Source organism: Manis pentadactyla, chromosome 13, assembly GCF_030020395.1.
Source record: "Manis pentadactyla isolate mManPen7 chromosome 13, mManPen7.hap1, whole genome shotgun sequence".
NCBI lineage: Eukaryota > Metazoa > Chordata > Mammalia > Pholidota > Manidae > Manis > Manis pentadactyla.
This window is the reverse complement of record NC_080031.1, coordinates 49,591,298-49,614,304: the sequence shown is the minus strand read 5'-3', so window position 1 is coordinate 49,614,304 and position 23,007 is coordinate 49,591,298.

Genomic DNA, 23,007 nt, shown 5'->3' with positions numbered 1-23,007 from the left:
AGTTATTTTATTAGACCATTCTGAGAAGACGCACCTTGCTGTCAGGATATAGGCAGTTGTGATATAATGAGTCATCAGAAAAACATAGTCATTCAGATGGTCAAATAGGTATTTCCCAGTTATATTTTATTTTCATCCAAAGTTTCTAAAAACACTTCAGAGGCTAAAAGGTGAAATGGATGTCCAGTAAATGCATGTCCAGTGAAATGGGTGCCTTGGTCACTGTCAGTCACCTGTGGCTGGTCACAGGCTGCAAAGAGACACTCTAGGCCCCTCTTGGTGGCTTGCTGATCTGCACAACCTGCAGGAAAAGCAATCAATAGTCCAGTAGCTGTGTCCACACAAGTAATGGCATACTGATATCTTCTGATATGGTCAGAGGCCCAATATAGTCTGTCTGCCACCTGACAAGGGCCCCCTTACTATTGTCCCATGTCGCTGCAGGACTCAGTGTAAGTCCCTCTTAGAGCATACAAGGCACTCCTTCCAGGCTCGGCTGACCTCTTCAAAGGTCAAAGGTCCCCACTGATGGGCTGCAGCCCATGTTGTCTTTTGCCTCACATGCAACAAACGCTGATGTAACCATTGGGCCACATCAGAGGCAGCCTTTCCTTCTAGTCACTGCACCTGGGCCAATGGGTCTGTTTCATCATCCCCTGGGGATGCCAAAGGCAAGTGGCCAGTCACATGATATATGGCAACAGTCTTAGTCTGACCAAAGGCCCACAGGTCTTGCCACAATTCTTGCCCCAAAAGGGGCCAGTGACCAACCATCCAGTTGGCATGGTACCATGTTGGCAGCCATAGGGTCAACCCTAATAGAAGCCCCAATAGATGTTAATGCAGACAACTATAGAGGAGGGCTCCTGGGTGATCATGAGCCATACTGCCCACAACTCAGCCCATTGGCTGCTCCTCCCCTCTCTATCCTCCATCCATACTGTATCAGTCTTAGGATGGAAAGCCACAGCCCTCCAATTCGAGGGCCGCTCACAGCTGGAGCCATCTGTATGTCAAGCATCTTCAGATCTAGGGGATTTTCCCTTCTGATAAGAACTCTCAGCTACCAATGGCTCAAAAGCAAGTTCCTCCTACTTATTACTGGTACACATCACTGGCCCCAATATGCCTTGGAGTTCTCCACTTAAGGGGCTAGTAGGGAGGGTGCTACATTGCTGTACGTATGCACCCAATTTGACCAGTGTAGGCATCTGTGCCATGCCAGTCCATGGCCTTTGGGTCCAGTCTCGCACCCACCCCATGATGGAATAGGTGGTTATCACCTTGGTTGGAGGTGTGCTGGTGATGGGCTCTGTAGCCAGCAAGGTGTGGTACAAAGCAGTCAGTTGCTTCTCTATTAAGGTGTACTGGACCTCTGCTTCTTTCCATAGTTGTGTCCAGAATCCAATAGGATGGCGTGTCCATTCAAGCTGCTGCCAAAGACCCCATCAATAGCCATCTTCACTTGCATGAACATGTAGCTCACAGGGCATTGGTGAGTCCATTACACTCAAGGCCTGTACAGCCTTGACTGCTTGCTTATCAGTAGTAAAAGCATCTGCGCATGTTTAATCCCAGTCACACCTGATGCCCTTTCATACCAACCAGGAAAAGGGCTTCAGAATTTGTGCTAAGTGTAGGATAAACACTCTCCAATAGCCCAAAAGACCCAAAAACTCTTGTAAGACTGCTACAGTGGTAGGGATAGGGAAAGCCTGGACCTTGGCTATGACTGCTTCAGGAAATACCTTAGTTTTAACTGACCAGAAAACCCCAAGAACTTTACAGACAAACCAGGTCCCTGAACCTTGGTGTTGTTCACAGCCCATCCTTTCTCCTGTAGATGTTGCAGCAGCCTAGGAACTGCCTCTTGTAAATCTGCAAGAGAATCAGATGTGAATATGATGTCATAAATGTAGTGATACAGCCACACCATTTGTGATTTCTTCCATGTGGCCAAATTATGGGTTATTACAAGTCCGTGACAAATGGTGGGACTGTGGAGGTATCCCTGTGGAAGGACAGTGAATGTCCACTGCCAGCCTTCCCACATGAAGGCAAACTGTTCCTGACTTTCCTGTGCTATGCCAATAGAGAAGAAGGAATTGGCAAGGTCCACAACATAATGATACGTCCCTAGCTCATGACTGAGTGTGTCCATAAGTGCTGCTATAGAGGGGACAGCAGCATGCAGAGGGGATGTAACTGTAGTCAATTCCCTATAATCCACATTCATACACCAGTAGCTGTCCAACTTTTTCACTGGCCACACCAGGGAATTAAATAGACTGTGAGTGGGCTTTATGATGCCCATCTCCAACTCCTGTAGAGTTTCTAAAATTTCCTTGTAGCCCCCCAAGCAGTTTATATTGCTTAGTATGTGTCACTTGTCCAGGTACAGGCAGAGTTATAGGTAGGTGCTGAGCATGTCCCCTTAGAACTGTGTTTACCACATAAACCCTCAGTCTGAACTCATCTCCACTGGTCTTTAACCAGAAGACTGCAGAATATATACCTCCAAAATATATTCCAGGATGGGAGAAATGTATGTAGTACACTCCTTTGGGGGTAAATGCCCTACCCCAATGGGATCTGGGCCTTCTTCACTCTGATTGCCTCACCCCATATCCACAGCAGGGGTCCCAGGAAAACACTCAGGGTTGGTATAAACCAGAGAACATCCAGCGCCTGTGTCCACCAGCATCAGGACACATTGTACACTCACTGGGTACCAATGAATTGTTAATTCTATGTGTGGCCACTAGTTCTCACCATGTTCCCCAAGGTGTAGGCCTTGACACTCCCTTCAGTCCAACTGCAATGCCGAATAGTCATCCTGTTGAAATGAGGGCCCAGGCGGTGTCTGAGTACCATCCACCATGAAGTCTTGCAGGGACACAGGCCGGACATGGGGCTTTGCCTCCGGCCTCCGTGTCCTGGACCTCAGTGGCTGGAACTGCTGCTCTAGCTTTAATTGGTGCCACAGTTCTAACAAGAGCCTATTGGGCTGCCCATCAAGTTTTTCTTTCACTACCCTGGCCTTTATCAAATCAACCCACATCTGGGTCCTTGAGACCTTCACAGGGCCCTTTGCACCTCTCCTTCCAGTCATGGCCTGTACTTCCCTCCATGCTCTTATTGTTTCAACCTCCCCCAAATGTGCTAAAGTACAAGTAGACTCCCTTATGGGTTACCCTATGTGAGTGGCAAGAGTAGTCACTAGAGACCCAAAGAGAGATGGGGGAGCTGTATGCAGGGCCGGATTTCTCATTCCTATGGTGAACAACTAATTGGGGCCCTGGGGGTCCATATTATAGGTAATATTTTTCATGTCCATCCTCCTTAACACCCACTGGAGCTCTGCATATGTTTCCTAGCTAGTGGGTGAGTGTGGTAAATCACCCTGATTAGGCCAAACTGCCCTGAGGGCTGCTGCCAGCCAATCCAGAAGCGCCTGATTCCCGGAGGTGTGACGGGCACTTTGCAACCGCTGCCGGAGGAGAGGGTGAGTCATCAGGGAAGCCAGTCTACCCATTTCAGAACCCGACATAACAATGTTTTCCACCCCCATATCCCAGAGACACAAAGCTGTCAGCAGAGATTCCAATGGTTTCTGCCAGAACTGAATGCTCATGTCCACCAGCTCATCCTGGGTATAGGGATGGGGCTTGGAGTGCTCCACAGCCTGGGGAGAGAGCAGCTCCCACCCCCAGGGAGACTGCAGACATTCCATTTTTTTTTCTTAATTACAACTGTGTGGGCCTTTAATACAGGAAAGGCTGGTGTCTCAGGTGGTGACCTAGGAAACAACTTGGCCTTTGGCCCCACCCCCACCCTCTCCGGACACCTCCTACACCATCTTGGGGACTGAAGCCACCGCTCTCTCCTCTCCCTCCCCCACGGCCTCCTGCCACACAGATTCTCGGGCTGCCTCTACCCTTGCATCTAATATATCTTCCAGAAGCATGACCCGTCTTCTCAGTAACTGTCTCTCTTTCTTAAGGGCATCGCATAGGTCATCACTGAACTCTTTCAAATGATGCTGAAGTGTGTCTGTCTCCTGCTAAAGTCCCTCTCTCTCCTCTTTAACACTTTCCACCATCTTGAGGAGGAGACATCCCACAGTCCCAGCTGCTACATGGCCACTCAGGGCCTCTAAGCAGCCTTCTCTCTCACGGAGGGATGATTCCACAGCTTCCGGTGTCTCCACCCTTCCCCAGTTATGGGGAAGGCCCCACCTCTCTAAGAGATGCTTTAACCAGACCATTTCCCCACTACGGGCTCCCCAATTGGAATCCCCACAGACAGTGGGCTCCCTAGTGAGGCTGCACCCTCTCCCGCTGCAGCCACTGGGGCCTCCCCACCATGCCCAGAGGCAGCCTGCCAAAGCATCACATCACTGTAGACAGATTTTGGGTTCAGAAGTCCTGCCAACTACTTCCAGATGTAACTCCAGGTGGGGGGCAAATCCCAAGCCAAAATACCTTTGAAACTGAAATCATTTAAAGGGAGAAATAAAGTGGGAGAAGTCCATTTATTTCTTAAAAGCAGTCATCCCAAATCTCCTGTGACCCAGCTGCAGAAGAAGAGACCCCACTCAACCTCTCTGGTGCAGATATGCCGTTGCTTGCCTTTATAATTACCTTTTGATATGTAGATGGACTACCTTGGAAATACCTATTGATATGGAGATGCACTAAAGCCAGCAAGAGATTCTGGAAATATTGCAGTTTTACCCACACACCCACCACCTGCTTGGCAGGAATGTCAGAATGTTACTGGGAAGAGAAGTCAGTGAGGGGAAGGAGTGCAGGGGAGTGTGTGGGGCTAGGTGGCCAGGCAGGGAGATGATACGTCTGCAGCTGGCTCCCACAAGCACCTGACAGTTGGTTTGAGAGGATTCCGAAAACATCATCCACCTGCTCTTTCTTTTCAGAAAGAGCTCCCTCCAACTCACCAGTATTGAGTCTCAGAGGGACTGAAAGAGCATGCCTGTCCTCCACAAGCATCAGGTGTCTCAGACTCCCAGAGGGTCCCAACTGTCCCTGGTGTCCAGCCCTATTAGTCACCAAAGCCCAGTGCAATGTGGACTCATCTTCCAGGAGCAGGTCTCCACGCCCAGGTGTGCCAGTTTCCCAAGCATTTTTGCCCTACTCACTCTATTCCTCTGCCTCCTGCTTTTGGACTGCGATGGGGGAAGGGCCTGGGTCCTGAGAGATAATGGCTCTGTTCCATACCCTTGTCTGTGTGTGCTCTCTTCTTCACCAGGTGTAGACGGTTTATTTTGCAGTCTCCAGGTCATTGTCAGGCTCATCTAGAGTTGCGTCCTTGGTGTGTACGTGGGATGAGGTTTTTCACTTTGCCCTTCTGCTCTGCCATCTTTTCATGGAATCCCGTGGGGATAGTGAGCTGCTTGGTAGGTACAGAGTGTAAGTTGTGCTAGCTGGAAATTGTTCTGGAGATGGATAGTGGTGATGGTTTCAAAAGAATGTGAATATACTTAATGACAAAAATGCTCTGTACTCAAAAATAGTTATAATTGTGCATTTTACATTCTGTAAAGTTTGAAACAATAAAAATGATTTAAAAGTAAAGTGTTTCAGTCACACAATTACGTTTTCATTATGCTCCACCAAAGTTGTATTTAACCAAACAGTTCTCCTCTTTGTTTAACATTGGCTAGAGAACAAAGGCAAATTGTGATAGGAAGCAGGCATATATAGACTTAAATGTACTAGTTTAATATTATGACTTCCCACCCAATGAGAGACTAAATGAGGGCCATATAGGCCATTAAAGTCACCACACAGCATCTGCAAACATTGTCTCTTCTCTAAGTCTCTGTAGTAATAGTACCCAAAAATTTCCTCCTGAGATAAAATACTTCCGACTTCTATAAACATACTGAAAAAAGTCTCTCAAATTTCATTTCCTGTGATGTACAAAGCTGAACTATCAAGGAAAAATAGATTGCTATGAAATTTAAATCTTAAATAATAACTTGAAAAAAGTTACGAATTGCTTTCAATACATAAAGTCCTCAGTTACATAGAAATTCTCAATGAATTCCACCGAGTATGAACTACATACTTCATATTCTTAGAACACAGTCAAGTAAACAAGCAAACAACCAAAATGCTGAAGTAGTGTGTCCAATGACAGAATAAAGGGTGAGCAAATTGTGTTATGTGCATACCACACAATATTATTCAGCCTTAAAAAATGAATTCTAACATGTCCAACATGGACAAACCTTTAGGACATGGATAAGTGGAATTTATATTAACTACCCAGAGTAGTCAAATTCATACAGACAAAAATCAGAATGGCTGTTGCCAGGCACAGAGGGTAGGTGGAAGTGGAGAGGAGTGGTTTAGTGGGTACAGAGTATCAGGTCTGCAAGATGAATAAGTTTTGGAAATTGGTTGCACAATAATGTGAATCTAATTAACACTGCTTAACTGTACACTGATAAACAGCTAATATTTAACATTTTAACACAAATCTTTTTACATATATTTTAACATACATCTTAAAAACTAGCAGTCTGTTTCTTTGTACAAACTCACAAGACATTCCAGGATCCAAAGTGACTGGACAATAGAAATGCCGCAAGTTATTTCTTGACCAAATATGCAGGCACATGTGTGTTGGCTGACATCTCATGGGGCTTAAAGCCCTCTGTAGAAATTTAAAGAACATTCAAATTGGATTCCAGAAGTAGGAAATGAGAGCACATGATATCTATTTACATACTTTGGGCCTCACTAATAGGAGGGTGGCTAAGAGACCCTCTGCCAGCAACAGTGTGCTGTTACCAGAGTTTTAATGGAGTGGCACAGTCACCCTCCTGTCTGCTCTTGCATCCAATCATTCTACAAAGAAAAACAACATTGAATGATTTCAAGCATGCACATACACACAGTGCAATACACAAAACACACATATATGCAATGGCGTCCAGTGAAAAACCTGCATCAAAACAAAATGATGATGCAAATCAGAAACTTCATAATTTTCCTATTCTTTGTATGGTCATCCCATCAGCCAAAAAAAAAAAAAGGAGTGTAGACCTACACATAAAAATGTGCTTCCCTAAGAGATACTCTATCTTATCATTATATTTTATCACTGTATCTATCTATCTGTAGAAGATAAAGGACCATTAATTCTGAATGACTTCAGGACCCCAGTCCCCGCACAGCCTGTCTGAAGCTTCTGTCCTTCAGACCCAACAGTGGAAGCCTTAGTCATTCAGCTCTATCCAGGGTAATGGTTAAATAGCATAAACACCTTGAGTGACTCATTTTTACCACTCAACATGTCTGAACTTTCCCTATTAGCTGAAAATAGTTATTCCATTGTCAAACGTTTTTCTGAAAATAGTTATTCCATTGTCAAATAAGTTTTAGATATATATTTATGAGTTGTTCCCATGTATTTAATCTATTTAAATTTTTCTTCTGTGTAATGAAGTCACTTCATAAATTTTTTTCCATCACTTTATGCATTGAAGAATGAAATTTATTTTCTGAAATTGACATTTCTTATGTCACATAATTTTCTATGAATTGGCTTTTTTCTTATGTGTTTGTTACATCAAAATTTCTTGCATAACCTGATCCTGAGCATGCACCAAAGTTTATATTAATTAGTGGGGCAAAAGTTTGTGAGAGTTTTGATTTAAGGAAAATTAACTAGGGAAATTTAACTTGTCCATTGAAGATAAAATATTTACCAAGATTTTAAGCTGCGTGTTCATGTGATGGCCTACACAAACTAAATGTAGGGTCAATACTGATTAAAGTCAATGCCATGTTTCCAGACTTGTCAGACATCGCCCCATATATGAAAACTATATGCCAAGTAATAAATCAGAGAAAGAGAGAAAAAAGAACCTTGGCCTATAGCCCAGGAACAAGATATAACCTGTGAATGGGTTATTCAGCATAGAATTGCTAAAATTACTGCAAACCAAACTCATCCAAGGGAGTTAAAAGTGCACCCTATCAACAAAAGGATATCCCTCAACTGAGTAAATTAACTGGCAAAAATGACTGCCATTTAGTTCTCATATCCAGACATTTTTTTCACTTTCAAAATATATCACATAGAAGTCATCCTTTCTACATATTAAAGATTCTTATTTATTAGGGATTTAATTTTTTTAATTTCTACAGATATAAATTTCTATAATTGAGTAGCATGTAGATTTATTTTGTATTTCATTACATAAATTCAAATACAGCTTGTTAGTTATACCAATATTTGATTTAGGTATTCTTTTGAGGTATTATTGACACTGTCAAAATTTGATGAAACATAAATACATATGATTTTAAATGATTCCCATCAAATATATTCAATGACATCTATGAATTAAAAGAGACAGTTGTTAAACTTTTTTATGGAGGCTAGGTGGAAAGGTTAATGGAAAACACAAAATGAGTATTTTATAGGTTAATAACTCAGATATCAATAGAGATACTTTGGAGAAAGCAATCTAATATGTAAAACCTATACCAGCAGGTATTTCATAGAAGTTTGGATCTGATCTCAGTGACTTTAGGATAAACTTGAAATGGATGTGTATTAATTTCCTGAGTAAGATTTTCTAAAGATTGCTTTCCTTACAGCTTCCTTTATTTGAGTATTTCTAAGACTGTAAGTAACAGGATTCAGGAATGGAAGAACAGTTGAATAAAATACAGAAAGAATCACTGGATACTTTCAGAGGTTACTGAAGGTGTTAGGTACACATAGATGACAGAAAGGAACATGGACATGACCAGGATGTGAGGGACACAGGTGGAGAAGGCCTTGCCTCGCTCTCTGATTGGAAACTTCATCACAGTGGAAAACATGTAAATATATGACATGGTGATAAAAACAAAGGAGCCACCAACAACCAAAATGGCAAAAAAATAAATAAGAGGAAATTGTTGAAGGTGTCAAGGCAGGAGTGGCTCAGCAGAGAGGCGACATCACAGAAGAACTGGTGGACCATGCTGGACTGACAGAAGGACAGCCGGAATGTGTTCCCTGTGTGCACACCTGCATAGATGAGGCCACTGAGCGTGGAGACCAGTGTTGTCCATACACAGAACTGGTGGTTCATGATGATGGGGTAGTGGAGGGGCTGGCAGATGGCCACATAGCAGTCATGGGCCATGACGGTGAGGAACAGAAGCTCCACAAATGCACAATAAATGATGAGGAAGATCTGGAGTGTGTAGCCAGCCACTGAAATGGCCCTGTTGTCAGTGAGGGAGTTGACACAGGCTTTGGAGACAGTGACAGAAATGTAGCACATGTCTAAGATGGACAGGTTCCTGAGGAAGAAGTACATGGGCTTGTGAAGGCTCTGCTCCAGAGTGGTGGCAGAGACGATGAGGAGATTTCCTAACAAAGTGGCCAAGTACATCAGAAGGAATAACACGGAGAGCAGGAGCCTCAGCTGCCACTTATCAGCAAAGCCCGTGAGGAGAAACTCAGCCACCATGGTGGAATTGGCCGTTTGCCAGAAATTTTGATTGACCTATAAAGCAAAAGGAGTAAACCATGAAACACGTGATTCCTAAAAACCATTTAGGACATCACCTTAAATATTTTCCTTGAAAGGGTTTTTCTTCTCATTCACAAAATTTTCCCCAGAGTGTAGGAAAGGTCCATCATTAGTCTTGATCTCCTCAGCTTATCACCACTGCTGAGTAGTTAACATGGAACATGGCACGGACAGGACTACTGAGTCCCGCTGTCGGGTTATGACGGGTAGTGCTCTTATGGTGCTCAGCAATATCCAGGCCATGAGGACTAAATTTTATTTTGTTATCATTAATCTACAATTACATGAAAAACATTATGTTTACTAGGCTCCCCCATTCACCAAGTCCCCCCCACAAACCCCATTACAGTCACTGTCCAACAGCATAGTAAGATGCTGTAGAATCACTACTTGTCTCCTTTGTGTTGCACAGCCCTTCTCTTTTCCCCACACCCCACTTATACATGCTAATAATAATACCCCTTTCTTCTTTCCCTCCCTTATCCCTCCCTACCCTCCCATTCTCCCGAGACCCTTTCCCTTTAGTAACTGTTAGTCCCTTCTTGGGTTCTGTGATTCTGCTGCTGTTTTTTTCTTTCAGTTTTTCTTTGTTCTTATACTTCACAGATGAGTGAAATCATTTTGTACTTGTCCTTCTCTGCTTGGCTTATTTCCCTGAGCATAATACCCTCTAGCTCCATCCATGTTGTTGCAAATGGTAGGATTTGTTTTCTTCTTATGGCTGAATAATATTCCATTGTATATATGTACCACGTCTTCTTTATCCACTCATCTACTGATGGACACTTAGGTTGCTTCCATTTCTTGGCTATTGTAAATAGTGCTGCAACAAACATAGGGGTACATCTGTCTTTTTCAAACTGGGCTGCTGCATACTTAGGGTAAATTCCTAGAAGTGGAATTCCTGGGTCAAATGGTAAGTCTATTTTGAGCATTTTGAGGAACCTCCATACTGCTTTCCACAATGGTTGAACTAATTTACATTCCCACCAGCAGTGTAGAAGGGTTCCTCTTTCTCCACAACCTCGACAACATTTCTTGTTGTTTGTCTTTTGGATGATGACAATCCTTACTGGTGTGAGGTGATATCTCATTGTAGTTTTAATTTGCATTTCTCTGATAACTAGAGATGTGGAGCATCTTTTCATGTGTCTGTTGGCCATCTGAATTTCTTCTTTGGAGAACTTTATGTTCAGCTACTCTGCCCATTTTTAATTGGATTATTTTCTTTTTGTTTGTTGAGGTGTGTGAGTTCTTTATATATTTTGGATGTCGACCCTTTATTGGATCTGTCATTTAAGAATATATTCTCCCATACTGTAGGGTACCTTTTTGTTCCATTGATGGTGTCCTTTGCTGTACAGTAGCTTTCAGATTGATGTAGTCTCCCTTGTTCATTTTTGTTGTTGTTTCCCTTGCCTGGGGAGATATGTTCATGAGGAAGTCGCTCATGTTTATGTCCAAGAGATTTTTGCCTATGTTTTTTTCTAAGAGTTTTATGGTTTCATGGCTCACATTCAGGTCTTTGATCTATTTTGAATTTACTTTTATGTATGGGGTTAGACCGTGATCCAGTTTCATTCTCTTACATGTAGCTGTCCAGTTTTGCCAGCACCATCTGTTGAAGAGAGACAGTCATTTCCCCATTGTAAATCCATGGCTCCTTTATCGTATGTTAATTGACCATATATGTTTGGTTTAATTTTTGGAGTCTCTATTCTGTTCCACTGGTCTATGGCTTTGTTCTTATGCCAGTACCAAATTGTCTTGATTACTGTGGCTTTGTAGTAGAGCTTGAAGTTGGGGAGCGAGATCCCCCCATTTTTTTCTTCCTTCTCAGGATTGCTTTGGCTATTCAGGGTCTTTGGTGTTTCCATATGAATTTCTGAACTATTTGTTCTAGTTCGTTGAAGAATGTTGTTGGTAGTTTGATAGGGATTGCATCAAATCTGTATATTGCTTTGGGCAGGATGGCCATTTTGATTATATTAATTCTTCCTAGCTAAGAAGATGGGTTGAGTTTCCATTTGGTAGTGTCTTCTTGAATTTCTCTTAAGTGTGTCTCATTGTTTTCAGGGTATAGGTCTTTCACTTCATTGGTTAACTTTATTCCTAAGTATTTTATTCTTTTTGATGCAATTGTGAATGGAATTGTTTTCCTGATTTCTCTTTCTATTAGTTAATTGTTAGTGTATAGGAAAGCCACAGATTTCTGTGTGTTACTTTTGTATCCTGCAACTTTGCTGTATTCCGATATCAGTTCTAGTAGTTTTGGAGTGGAGTCTTTAGGGATTTTTATGTACCATATCATGTCATCTGCAAATAGTGACAGTGTAACTTCTTCTTTACCAATCTGGATTTCTTGTGTTTCTTTGTTTTGTCTGATTGCCATGGCTAGGACCTCCAGTACTATGTTAAATAACAGTGGGAAAGTGGGCATCCTTGTCTTGTTCCCGATCTCAGAGGAAAAGCTTTCAGCTTCTTACTGTTCAGTATGATGATAGCTGTGGGTTTATTATATATGGCCCTTATTATGTAGAGGTACTTGCCCTCCCTACCCATTTTTTTGAGAGTTTTTATCATGAATGGATGTTGAATTTTGTCAAATGCTTTTTCAGCATCTATGGAGATGATCATGTGGTTTTGTCCTTTTTGTTTATGTGGTGGATGATGTTGATGGATTTTCGAATGTTGTTCCATCCTTGCATCCCTGGGATGAATCCCACTTGGTCGTGGTTTATGATCCTTTTCATATATTTTTGGAATTCGGTTTGAATTCTCATTTCTGATTCTGTTGATATGTGTTGATTCTTTTCTCTTAATAACTTTGGCTAGAGGCTTATCTTTTTTTTTTTTATTTCCTCAAAGAACCAGCTCTTGGTTTCATTGATTTTTTCTATTGTTTTGTTTTTCTCAATTTTGTTTATTTCTTCTCCGATCTTTATTATGTCCCTCCTTCTGCTGACTTTAGGCCTCATTTGTTCTTCTTTTTCCAGTTTTGAAAATTGTGATGTTAGACTATTCATTTGGGATTGTTCTTCCTTCTTTAAGCATGCCTGGATTGCTATATACTTTCCTCTTAAGACTGCTTTCACTGCATCCCTCAGAAGTTGGGGCTTTGTGTTGCTGTTGTCATTTGTTTCCATATATTCCTTGATCTCCATTTTAATTTGTTCATTGATGCTTTGATTATTTTGGAGCATGTTTTTAAGCCTCCATGTGTTTTTGAGCCCTATTTTTTCCTTGTAAAATTTATTTCTAGTTTTATACCTTTGTGGTCTGAAAAGTTGGTTGGTAGAATTTCAATCTTTGGAATTTACCGAGGCTCTTTTTGTGGCCTAGTATGTGGTCTATTCTGGAGAATGTTGCATGTGCACTTGAGAAGAATGTGTATCTTGTTGCTTTTGGATGTAGAGTTATATAGATGTCTATTAGGTCCATCTGTTCTAGTGTGTTGTTCAGTGCCTCCATGTCCTTACTTATTTTCTGCCCAGTGGATCTGTCATTTGGGGTTAGTGGCATGTTGAAGTCTCCTAAAATGAATGCATTGCATTCTATTTCCTCCTTTAGTTCTGTTAGTATTTGTCTCATATATGCTGGTGCTATTGTGTTGAGTGCATATATAGTTATAATGGTTATATACTCTTGTTGGACTGAGCCCTTTATCATTATGTAATGTCCTTCTTTATCTCTTGTTACTTTCTTTGTTTTGAAGTCTATTTTATCTGATACTAGTACTGTAGCACCTACTTTTTTCTCCATGTTGTTTGCATGAAATATCTTTTTCTATCGCTTGACTTTTAGTCTGTGTATGTCTTTGAGTTTGAGGTGAGTATCTTCTAAGCAGCATATAGATGGGTCTTGTTTTTTTATCCATTCAGTGTCTCTATGTCTTTTGATTGGTGCATTCAGTCCATTTACATTTTGGGTAACTATTGAAAGATATGAACTTATTGCCTTTGCAGGCTTTAGATTAGTGGTTACCAAAGGTTCAAGGTTAGCTTGTTTAGTATCTTACTGTCTAACTTAACTCACTTATTGAGCTGTTATCAACACTGTCTGGTGATTCTTTATTTATCTCCCTTCTTATTCCTCCTCCTCCATTCTTTATATGCTGGTTGCTTTATTCTGTGCTCTTTTGTGCTTACTTTATCTGTTTTTGTGGGTAGTTGATTTTACTTTTTGCCTTTAGTTAGTTTTGGTTGGTCTGCTTTCTTTGCTGTGATTTTATTTTCTCTGGTGACATCTGTTTAGTCTTAGGAGTTCTCTCGTCTAGAGCAGTCCCTCTAAAATACCCTGTCTAGGTAGTTTGTGGGAGGCAAATTCCCTCAACTTTTGCTTGTCCAGGAATTGTTTAATCCCTCCTTCATATTTAAATGATAATCGCACTGGATACAGTATTCTTGGTTCAAGGCCCTTCTGTTTCATTGCAATAAATATATCATGCCATTCTCTTCTGGCCTGTAAGGTTTCTGCTGAGAAGTCTGATGATAGGCTAATGGGTTTTCCTCTCTCTAACTGCCTTTAAAACTCTGTCCTTGTCCTTGATCTTTGCCATTTTAATTATTATGTGTCTTGGTGTTGTACTCCTTGGGTTCCTTCTGTTGGGAGTTCTGTGTTCTTCCATGGTCTGATTCATTATTACCTCCCCATGTTTGGGGAAGTTTTCAGCAATTATTTCTTCAAAGACACTTTCTATCACTTTTTCTCTCTCTTCTTCTGGTACCCCTATAATTCAGATATTGTTCCTTTTGGATTGGTCACATAGTTCTCTTAATATTGTTTCATTCCTGGAGGTCCTTTTAACTCTCTCTGCATCAGCTTCTATGTGTTCCTGTTCTTTGGTTTCTATCCCATCAATGACCTCTTGCAGATTGTTTTCTTTCTGTAATCTCCCTCCGGATGTTATCCCTTAACACTTGTATATTTCTCTGCAGCTCTGTCAGCTTGGTTATTACCTTTATTTTGATTCTTTTTCAGGAAGACTGGTTAGTTCTAACTCCTTCTCAGGGGTTGACTATGCGATTTTAGTCTGTATCAAATTCTTCTGCCTTTTCATCACAATAGAGATAGTTTGGGGAACTGGTGCATGTGATGACTGGGAGAATGTCCCTTCTTGCTGGTTTGTTTCCTTCCTCTCCTGGGAAAACAGTGATCTCTAGCGGCTTGTGTTAGGCAGCTGTGCACAGACAGGGCTTCTGATTCTTGCCCGGCTGCTATGGAATTTAGCTCTTTGGTTGCTGTGGGCATGGCCTGCCTCAGTCTAATGCTCCGATATGGTGGGGCCAAAACAGCCAGGAGGCTGTTTATCTCCATGAGGGGCCTCTGAGCTGCACTGCTGCCCTGGGGGTTAGGGTGCTTGGAGTTCCCTGGGATTCCCAGTTGCTGGGCTAAGTGTCCTGGGACGCTTCTGTCCAGCTGTGGAGTCACTGTCCCTTTAAGACTTTCAAAAAGCACTTGCTTTTCTTTGTCCTAGGGGCATGGGCTGTGGGGACCCACTCACAGGTCTTACTGTCCTGTTTCCCTAGTTTCCAGCACCCCACGCATGCACTGTGTGTCTGTGCTCCCAGTGCGGATGCGTAGGGCTGGGTGTTTAGCAGTCCTGGGCTCCCTCTCCCTCCCTGCATCGACTCCTCCCCTCCCGCCAGGAGCTGGGGTGAGGGGCACTGTGGATTGTGTCTTAGCCCTTTCGCGAGGCACTGGGTTCTCACAGGTGTGGATGTGGTCTAGCTGTTGTCCTGTGTCTTCTGGTCTCTCTTTTAGGAATAGTTGTATTTGTTGTATTTTCAAAAATATATATGATTTTGGGATGAGATTTCCGTGCTCTTCTCATGCCGCCGTCTTGGCTTCCTCAGGTTTAAATTTTATGTGATGTTTTTATTGAAGTATAGTTGATACACAAGATTGTATTGGCTTCAGTTGTACAACATAGTGACTGGACAGCTACATACATTATTAAATGTCACCCCAATATCTGCACCAAATGTATCACTAGGTGTTGGTCACTTACACTCAGCCTGGACATTGATGTGCAGTTGAGGTTTATCTCATGTATTTTGAAAATGTGATCTGTGGGTCATTAAAAGAACCTAATTATTTCAAAATAAGCTTTAAATGTGAGCACAGAATTGCTCTGAAGGATTTTCCTGCTCTTTAACTCAATTTTAGCAGTACTATGATATCCTTATGTGTTATTTGCACACTTGTCTTTTATATTTCAAGTATTATATTTCTGGAAAAGCATTTAGAATTTTAAAAGATTCACTCAGCAAAAAACTTAGAAAATAAAAATTGTCTTCACTGTGCTTATGTCAAGCAATACTGTTCCATGTGAATTTATGCTGGGACAGAATTCTATGTGGTTATGTGAGGAAGTGAACTCAAATTTTATTGTGATACGTTTCATTGCTATCTGAATTTATAAATAATTTTGACACTGATCACACAAGAAAGTAACCTATGAAATAACAATAATATGGAAATTTCATATTCCAACAAGACTGTGAATAATCTATTGTGTTATTTCCTCTGTTCTGCCAAAGTGATCCCCCATTCAGAATCTGTGAACATTAACGACATTAATTACTTTTCTCATTAGTTTCTCTAATTGCATCTGTTCCCCAAGTTTGTGATAAGTGTTGCCATTACATTGTATTTAGCAACCAAAGTCTGAAATTCAATAACTGAAAAAATCATACCCCATCTTATATATGGACCGTTTTCCTTTTGCCCCCATAGGACACCAGAACTCTCATCTTGGTGACCTTGTTAATTCATAATGTACCCAGAAATCTGTGTACATTTAGATTCAAGTAAATACATCATAGTTAATAAAAAATGAAATTTAGATACTTCATTGACTGCTAACGTTGCACTCAATGTTAATTATTTACAGATAAAAAGTCTCTAAGAGGGATTACATCATTTATCAACCACCTTAAATTAATACATTCTCCGTATAGATCTAAAATAATAAAACTCTTTCCAACATGTGCTAAGTACAAGCTAAGGTCTTAATCTATTTTTTTTAACTGATTACCCACAGCCAGCTATTTTGTGTACTTTTTTTTTTTATGAGAGAAGTAAAGTGATAAATTTGTAGGTCTTTGATTCCAGTTAGGTTCAAATATAATACTTAAAATTACAAATAATATTTAAAAATTCATAAAAAATGGGTCCCCAAAATAGTAGAATTTTTATAAGAAGATTCCCTTTTCTTTATCTAAAACAGTAGAGAGGCAAGAAATGTATTTAAAACATGAAAGTTATCATAGATACAGAGATATTTTATTTATTTATTTCTCTAAAGCACCTACTGTTTGTTTCTCTCAAAAAGAAGTTAGGAAATTGTCAGTTAACATTAATTGATTGAACTTTATGATGAACTGTTTTGCTAATGTGGGAAAATTATGATATGAAATGCTTTTCTTCATTTGACTCTACTTTTCTTGCGAAATTATCATAGAGACACTTTAGATTATGGAGTTTGAAGCCAAAGTCTAATGTAAGAGTGAACTTTGAAGGAAGTAATATGTAAACAATGATAGTAGAGCAGACACCAATCATTTCAACAAATAAATAAATTTAGTATTATTTTACAAAACTGTCACTTAGAAAAGGCATATTACTACTTGCTTTTTTAAAACTTAACCATAAATATTTTAGACTAAGTTTGAACTAAAAACACCTGAAATATGAGGTATGCAAGTCATTGGAGTAAAATTCGCAAGTGAAAAAATATGGTGGGTTAAAAAAAAAAGATTAAGTAGAAAGGAGAGATAGATAAATAAAAAGGTAAATTAGAATATCTCCACATTCCAGAAATATTAATAGAAATCTTTAAAGTGTTTTCCTCTTTGAAAAATTTGTAGGGGTTTAGGACTTATACTTTTAATAACGTGTTGTTATTTTTAAATAATGTAATGTACACTACTTATCCTCAAAATTTAAAAATATTATTGCAGTTGAGAGACTACAAATTATAATAAATTTTTAAATTACAATCCATAGTAAAATTAACTATTTAGTGTTATTCATTAAAACATTGAGAAATATGGAAGCAATTATATTTTGAAATTTTAAATGTGCTCTTGAGGGTTGTACCTTCATATGTGCATATATTTCAAATTGTTTCTAATAAATATATACATATGCAACTTTATGATTTGTTAATTTTGTTTTAATGGATTTCCCAATTTCAATATCACAAGAATTGTCAATCCATGGCACATATAGACATATAGATGTCCTACAGTTAATAAGATTCACATTATAACATGACATATTTTCTAAATTAACATATGGGAGACAATGCACCTATATGATGAGTAAATATAACTGAATGACCTAAAAATTATAATTAAACATAGGCAGGTAATTAAATAAAGGGAAGGAAACTTTGCAAATGTCTGACAAAATTAGATGAATAGTGATAATAAATTTTTTTTAAATGGGCGACAAGGTGATATTGGACAGTAGTAATAATATTTAATATATCTAGATTCTCTGATGAATATACCTTAAATAGCAACCACTAATTACACACTATGGTTATTTTTTAGGTATCAATATATATAATTACAGTGTATGTGGTAGTACTTTATGTCCAAATTAATCACATGGTGAAGTTACTACTTATGAAAGTATCCATCATGCAGTGTTTAAATTTAATTAAAATATTTGGGATGTTATGTACAATAATTCGAATTTTAAATTAGAGTCCAAGTGCTCTCTTTCTTAGCAGCCTATTAATGTATTGCAATAAATTTAGCTGAAGTCAAAAAACAAGCACTATGAATTATTTTCATTAAATAATGGAAGTCCAAAAAGAAAACCCTGAGCAAAACCCTGAAAAAAAACTCCTCATTTATTGAAAAGTCCTTACATCATACTTGAGAAAGAAGAAGCCAACCAACCATATAGAATAATTTCTGAAGTATTAAGCAATGTTTTAACACAGTGTTTTTTCATTTAGCTATATAGATGTAGATACAAACCAACTTCCATATGTTTATAAACCTCTAAATAATGACATTTTTCTTAGTCTTTGGAACATATTTAATACAAATCTGATATTTCCAAGTTTATGGTAAATAAATTTTGAAAATGAGGATTTTGAATCTAGGGTGACAACATAAAGAAACAATTATCAACTCTTGTATATTTTTGTTTCCGATGAGTCCATCACACTTCCTGATATTACTGTCATAGTCACAGAAAATAGCATCAAAGGTTTAAAAATCTGATGCAATTCTATTTGCTTGCTGTCTTGTTGAAAGAATTAACCCATTCATTACTGGGAAAGCTTATTAATGGAATAGGATTATTAATTGTTATACAGATAAGAATATGGTGGTCCACCGCATTGCTACACTAACAGTACTTTCTATTCAAATCCATCTCCATTTTTAAAAACAAAATGAAATTCCAAAGTGAAGAAAAAGATTGCAGGAAAATCAGGTTATGAAAGGGAAGGAAAAAAGGTGGGAAGATATTTCAACAGTAACAACAGCCTACTTACTCCTGAGCAGTGTAGGCCTCTAATCCCAGAGAAAACAAAAATTTATCATCATTGTAAATCAAGGTCTTAAAATGGCTTAAGCAAATTTTCCTATGCAAACAGAATTTGAGAACTTAGATGAAAAGAACATGATTTCTAAGTTGTGGAATAGACTGGTCATGATTTGCTTTATCTAAAAATGTGGGCAAACCTATGCCATCAACTTTAAAGCCCCCAGAGGCTGTAAATCCCCTGAGGCATGGACCCTATGATTCAGGACAGTTCCCCAAGGGTGATTCCCAGCAGGTAATGATCTCCACAGCGCAGGTCAATGGGACCAATCACAGCAGGCTGTGTACAAGAAACTCAGAGATAATACTGTGTATTCCAAGGAGCCCAGATGATTTATCTGGATGAGTGACATGACCTCAATGATTGCATCTGTAGAATCAAGTTAACTTATTTCAGTGTTACTCAGCATTTAGAGAAATTAAGAGGACTTGGGCAAGGGTCCAGCTGAGCTGGAGAGAGAGCTGAGCAGCCAGGTGTTAAGAAGTCCTTTAAAGCAACAAGCCAACAAGGAAAGTGGGAGGCAAGCCTTTGTCACTCACTGTGACTGGACATTTCCCTGCCTGGGGTGGCCCCCTGGTCAGGGTGCAATGGATCAGCACAGATGTGCAGCGCAGGCTAGGACTGGTAGCTGGAAAGAAAAGTCTCTTGCAGCATAATGGGCCTGCGGCCAGAGGGTGTAAGAGAAGGGAGGGCTGTGATTAGGAAATATGAGCCCTCAGTCACAGAATAAAGAGCTGTTTGAAGATGTTGTCCCCTACTTCCCATAAGGTAGACTCGGCAAGGTCCCTGAGGAAGCCTCCTCTGAAAATGCCAGGTAAAGGGATCTCTGCAGGAAAGCGTTTGGCCAAAATGTGGAAATTCATGGAAAAGCATGGCCAGCCCAGCAGGCCTGATTCACTTCCACAAGCCCTTTCCTGGAAGGCAGTGTCTCTTTGTGCCATGCTGCTGTGAGGGCCGCAGCTTTTCCCAGGGGGGCCTGCCAGGTGGAGCCTCGTAATTGTCTACGGCTGGCTTGGCAGATAACACATAGGCGTTCAAGCAGCAGCCTGACTTTTCAAAACTACTGGCAGTCATCCATTTGAAACACAAAATTCTCAATCATAATATAAGTTGGTCACAGGGATGCAAGTGTGACATGGAGAACATAATCGATGGTTCTCTAACATTTTCTGTGATGACAGCCACTGCACTATGGGTGAGGATTCAATAATGTAACTATTAATCATTGTGATGTATACTTGAAACCAGTATAATATTGTCTATCAGTTATACTTAAATAAATGTAGTAAAATATATTCACAAGGAAAGTAGGCTACATATTATAGCCCAGTATAACCTACAGATAAATGGTGTAACTCCCTGGGGACATTTTGCCAAGGCTTACAAAATGGAATTGAGAAATTTGTTTTTTTCTAATCTCTGTCTTAATTTTCTTAACCATTTAATTGTTAAATAAGTCTCTTATGGGGAATAAATAAGTTAAAATCTATAAATTATAATTAACTAATATTATCAAGCAAGCAATTATTTTGAAGTATTAACATGATATCATAGTTTAATATTCATACAATTTTAGGGGTGGGTATTATTGTTTACATATTTTATGAAATTTAGGAAACAAAGCTTTGATTTTATTCCTTTTGCAGTCCAAAGCTCATTCCAGTTTAGCTTCTGATTTACGTACTTCCTCAATTTTACTTGTTTACAGAAAAATATACAATTTAACCAAACTACAACTCCCAGACTTGTAGAGATAATTGTACATATAATTGAAATAAGTTTAATATTTTAGTATATTACTCTATGAATCCAGTAAATCAAGTTGACAGAAATAAAACAAAATTTAAAAATTATAACAATTAAGTTACTAATTTTGATGTTTTTTATATATAGAGTGAGAGATTGAGAAAATAGTCTGAATGTGGCCGAGCAAGTGTTATGTTCATGCAGGCCGCCAACATGCTCATGAAGACAACAGTTCGTTTCTGAAGATGTGCCCGGTGATGCCCATCCTTGTACCTTACCCCAAGATCTCCGCCTCATGTGTGCCTGCACCTTAGGTTACAGAGCTTCACAATGTCGTCCTTGCCAAGAAGATAGTACATTTCATCACAGTTTCTGACAAGCTGAAACAAAGAAGAACAGACATCAACTGACCTCAAGGATTCACACTTATGTGACCAGCTGGAATGATTTTCCAGATCTACGAACAATAGGCCTTGGTTAACAACAATGCAGCCTGAACACATTCCACTTAAACTTGCTCGTCCCCTGGTCCTCGTCGTGATGACCGAGAATGACACATCCTCAGCAGCCTGTCATTCCTAGATGTTCCCCAAAAGCTAACTTCTCAATAATTATTTTTCATTATCAGGTGTTCTCTTGCTCTAGTTTAAAAATACATTGATTTCTCCCATACATTTAAGCTGTATTTTATATTTTATAAGGGATACTTCAGTTTATCTTAAGGTGATGTAGGTAAAAACAGAAACTGTGGATCCCTTTATGTTTATACTATTATAAATAATATCTTATCAATATCAATTTGAAGTTTCTGTTGAATACTGAAAAGAGTTGAAACAGAATTAAAATAATCAATTTTAAGGGGAAAAAATAGTGTTCTCTTTGGCAGATGATTAATTATTTAGCTTTCCTTAATTTCTTGATAATTGAAAAGATTATTATGTTATGGTTCTTTTTTTTTAAAAGAAAATATTCTAGATAAACCAGAAATTCTGAAAAGGGCAGATAGTAAGCAAAGCACAAATGTTTCAGTTAGTAAAAATGTCTTTATATGTTCTTGGAAAGAAAGGAAGCTGGTCCCATAGAATATTGTAAAGTAATCAATTTTGAAATTTGTATACAAAATGAGGATGTTTTGAGATATATCCCAATTTAATTTTACATTTTTATTTTGTCCATAATGGTGATATTCTCCTTAGTTCCATCACCATACACAGTGCTGTGAATTTTCCAGATATACAATAAATAAAGGAAATTTGAAAAAAAGAATTTTGAATCAAAAGACACAAAGAAAAATTATCTCCATGCTTCATTTTCTATGGTGGAATTCAGTCTACCACACAGCCTGATATTACTATTGTGGCATTTGATAACAGTAATTATTGTAAAATTACCTATAAGAATTCTCTGTGCCTACTAATGTCTTCAAATATTACATTATTAATTTACTTAATTAATGAGGTTATTGTTCAATGAAAATATTAAGTTGAGGTGTTAAATTGATATGTCTACTCATAATTTCAAATAAAATTTCATGTACATTTGAGGAATTGAAAATCCAGAGTGAATAAAAAATGTATGAGTAAATCATGGTACAAAGGAGACTGGAAGGGGTGGGAGACCTTAAGAACAACAGCGACCACAAATTACTCACTTTTGAAAATTGTAGTTTTCTTTTTTTAACTTGAAGGTTGTATTTTCTGACCTTGGAAAGAGGGGAACAATGGCTTTTGCTGTTAGTGTCTCTAATCAAGGCCTTAAAGGTGGTTTAACCAGGTTTCCCTGTGCAGACAGGTTTTGAGAATGTCTTCTGGTGAACATAGCGCCATTCTCATGACGTGTAAACAGGTCAGTGGTGCTCTGCTTTACCCATGTGACCATCATCACAACCTCTGGGGATGCAGACCTTTCTTCCCAATGAGAGCCCGGGCCCAGGGGTGACTCTGCAGTCATCTCCAGAGTACAGGCAAAGGGGACCCAACTAAAACACAAAGAATGGACACAAAATAGAACAATTGGACATATTATCTGTGAATATGTGTACCTGATTATTAAATCAATGAATTAATGAGTTCATGAAACAAACTGACCTTTACCATTCAAAGGGTTCATTCAGGATATCTCTGTG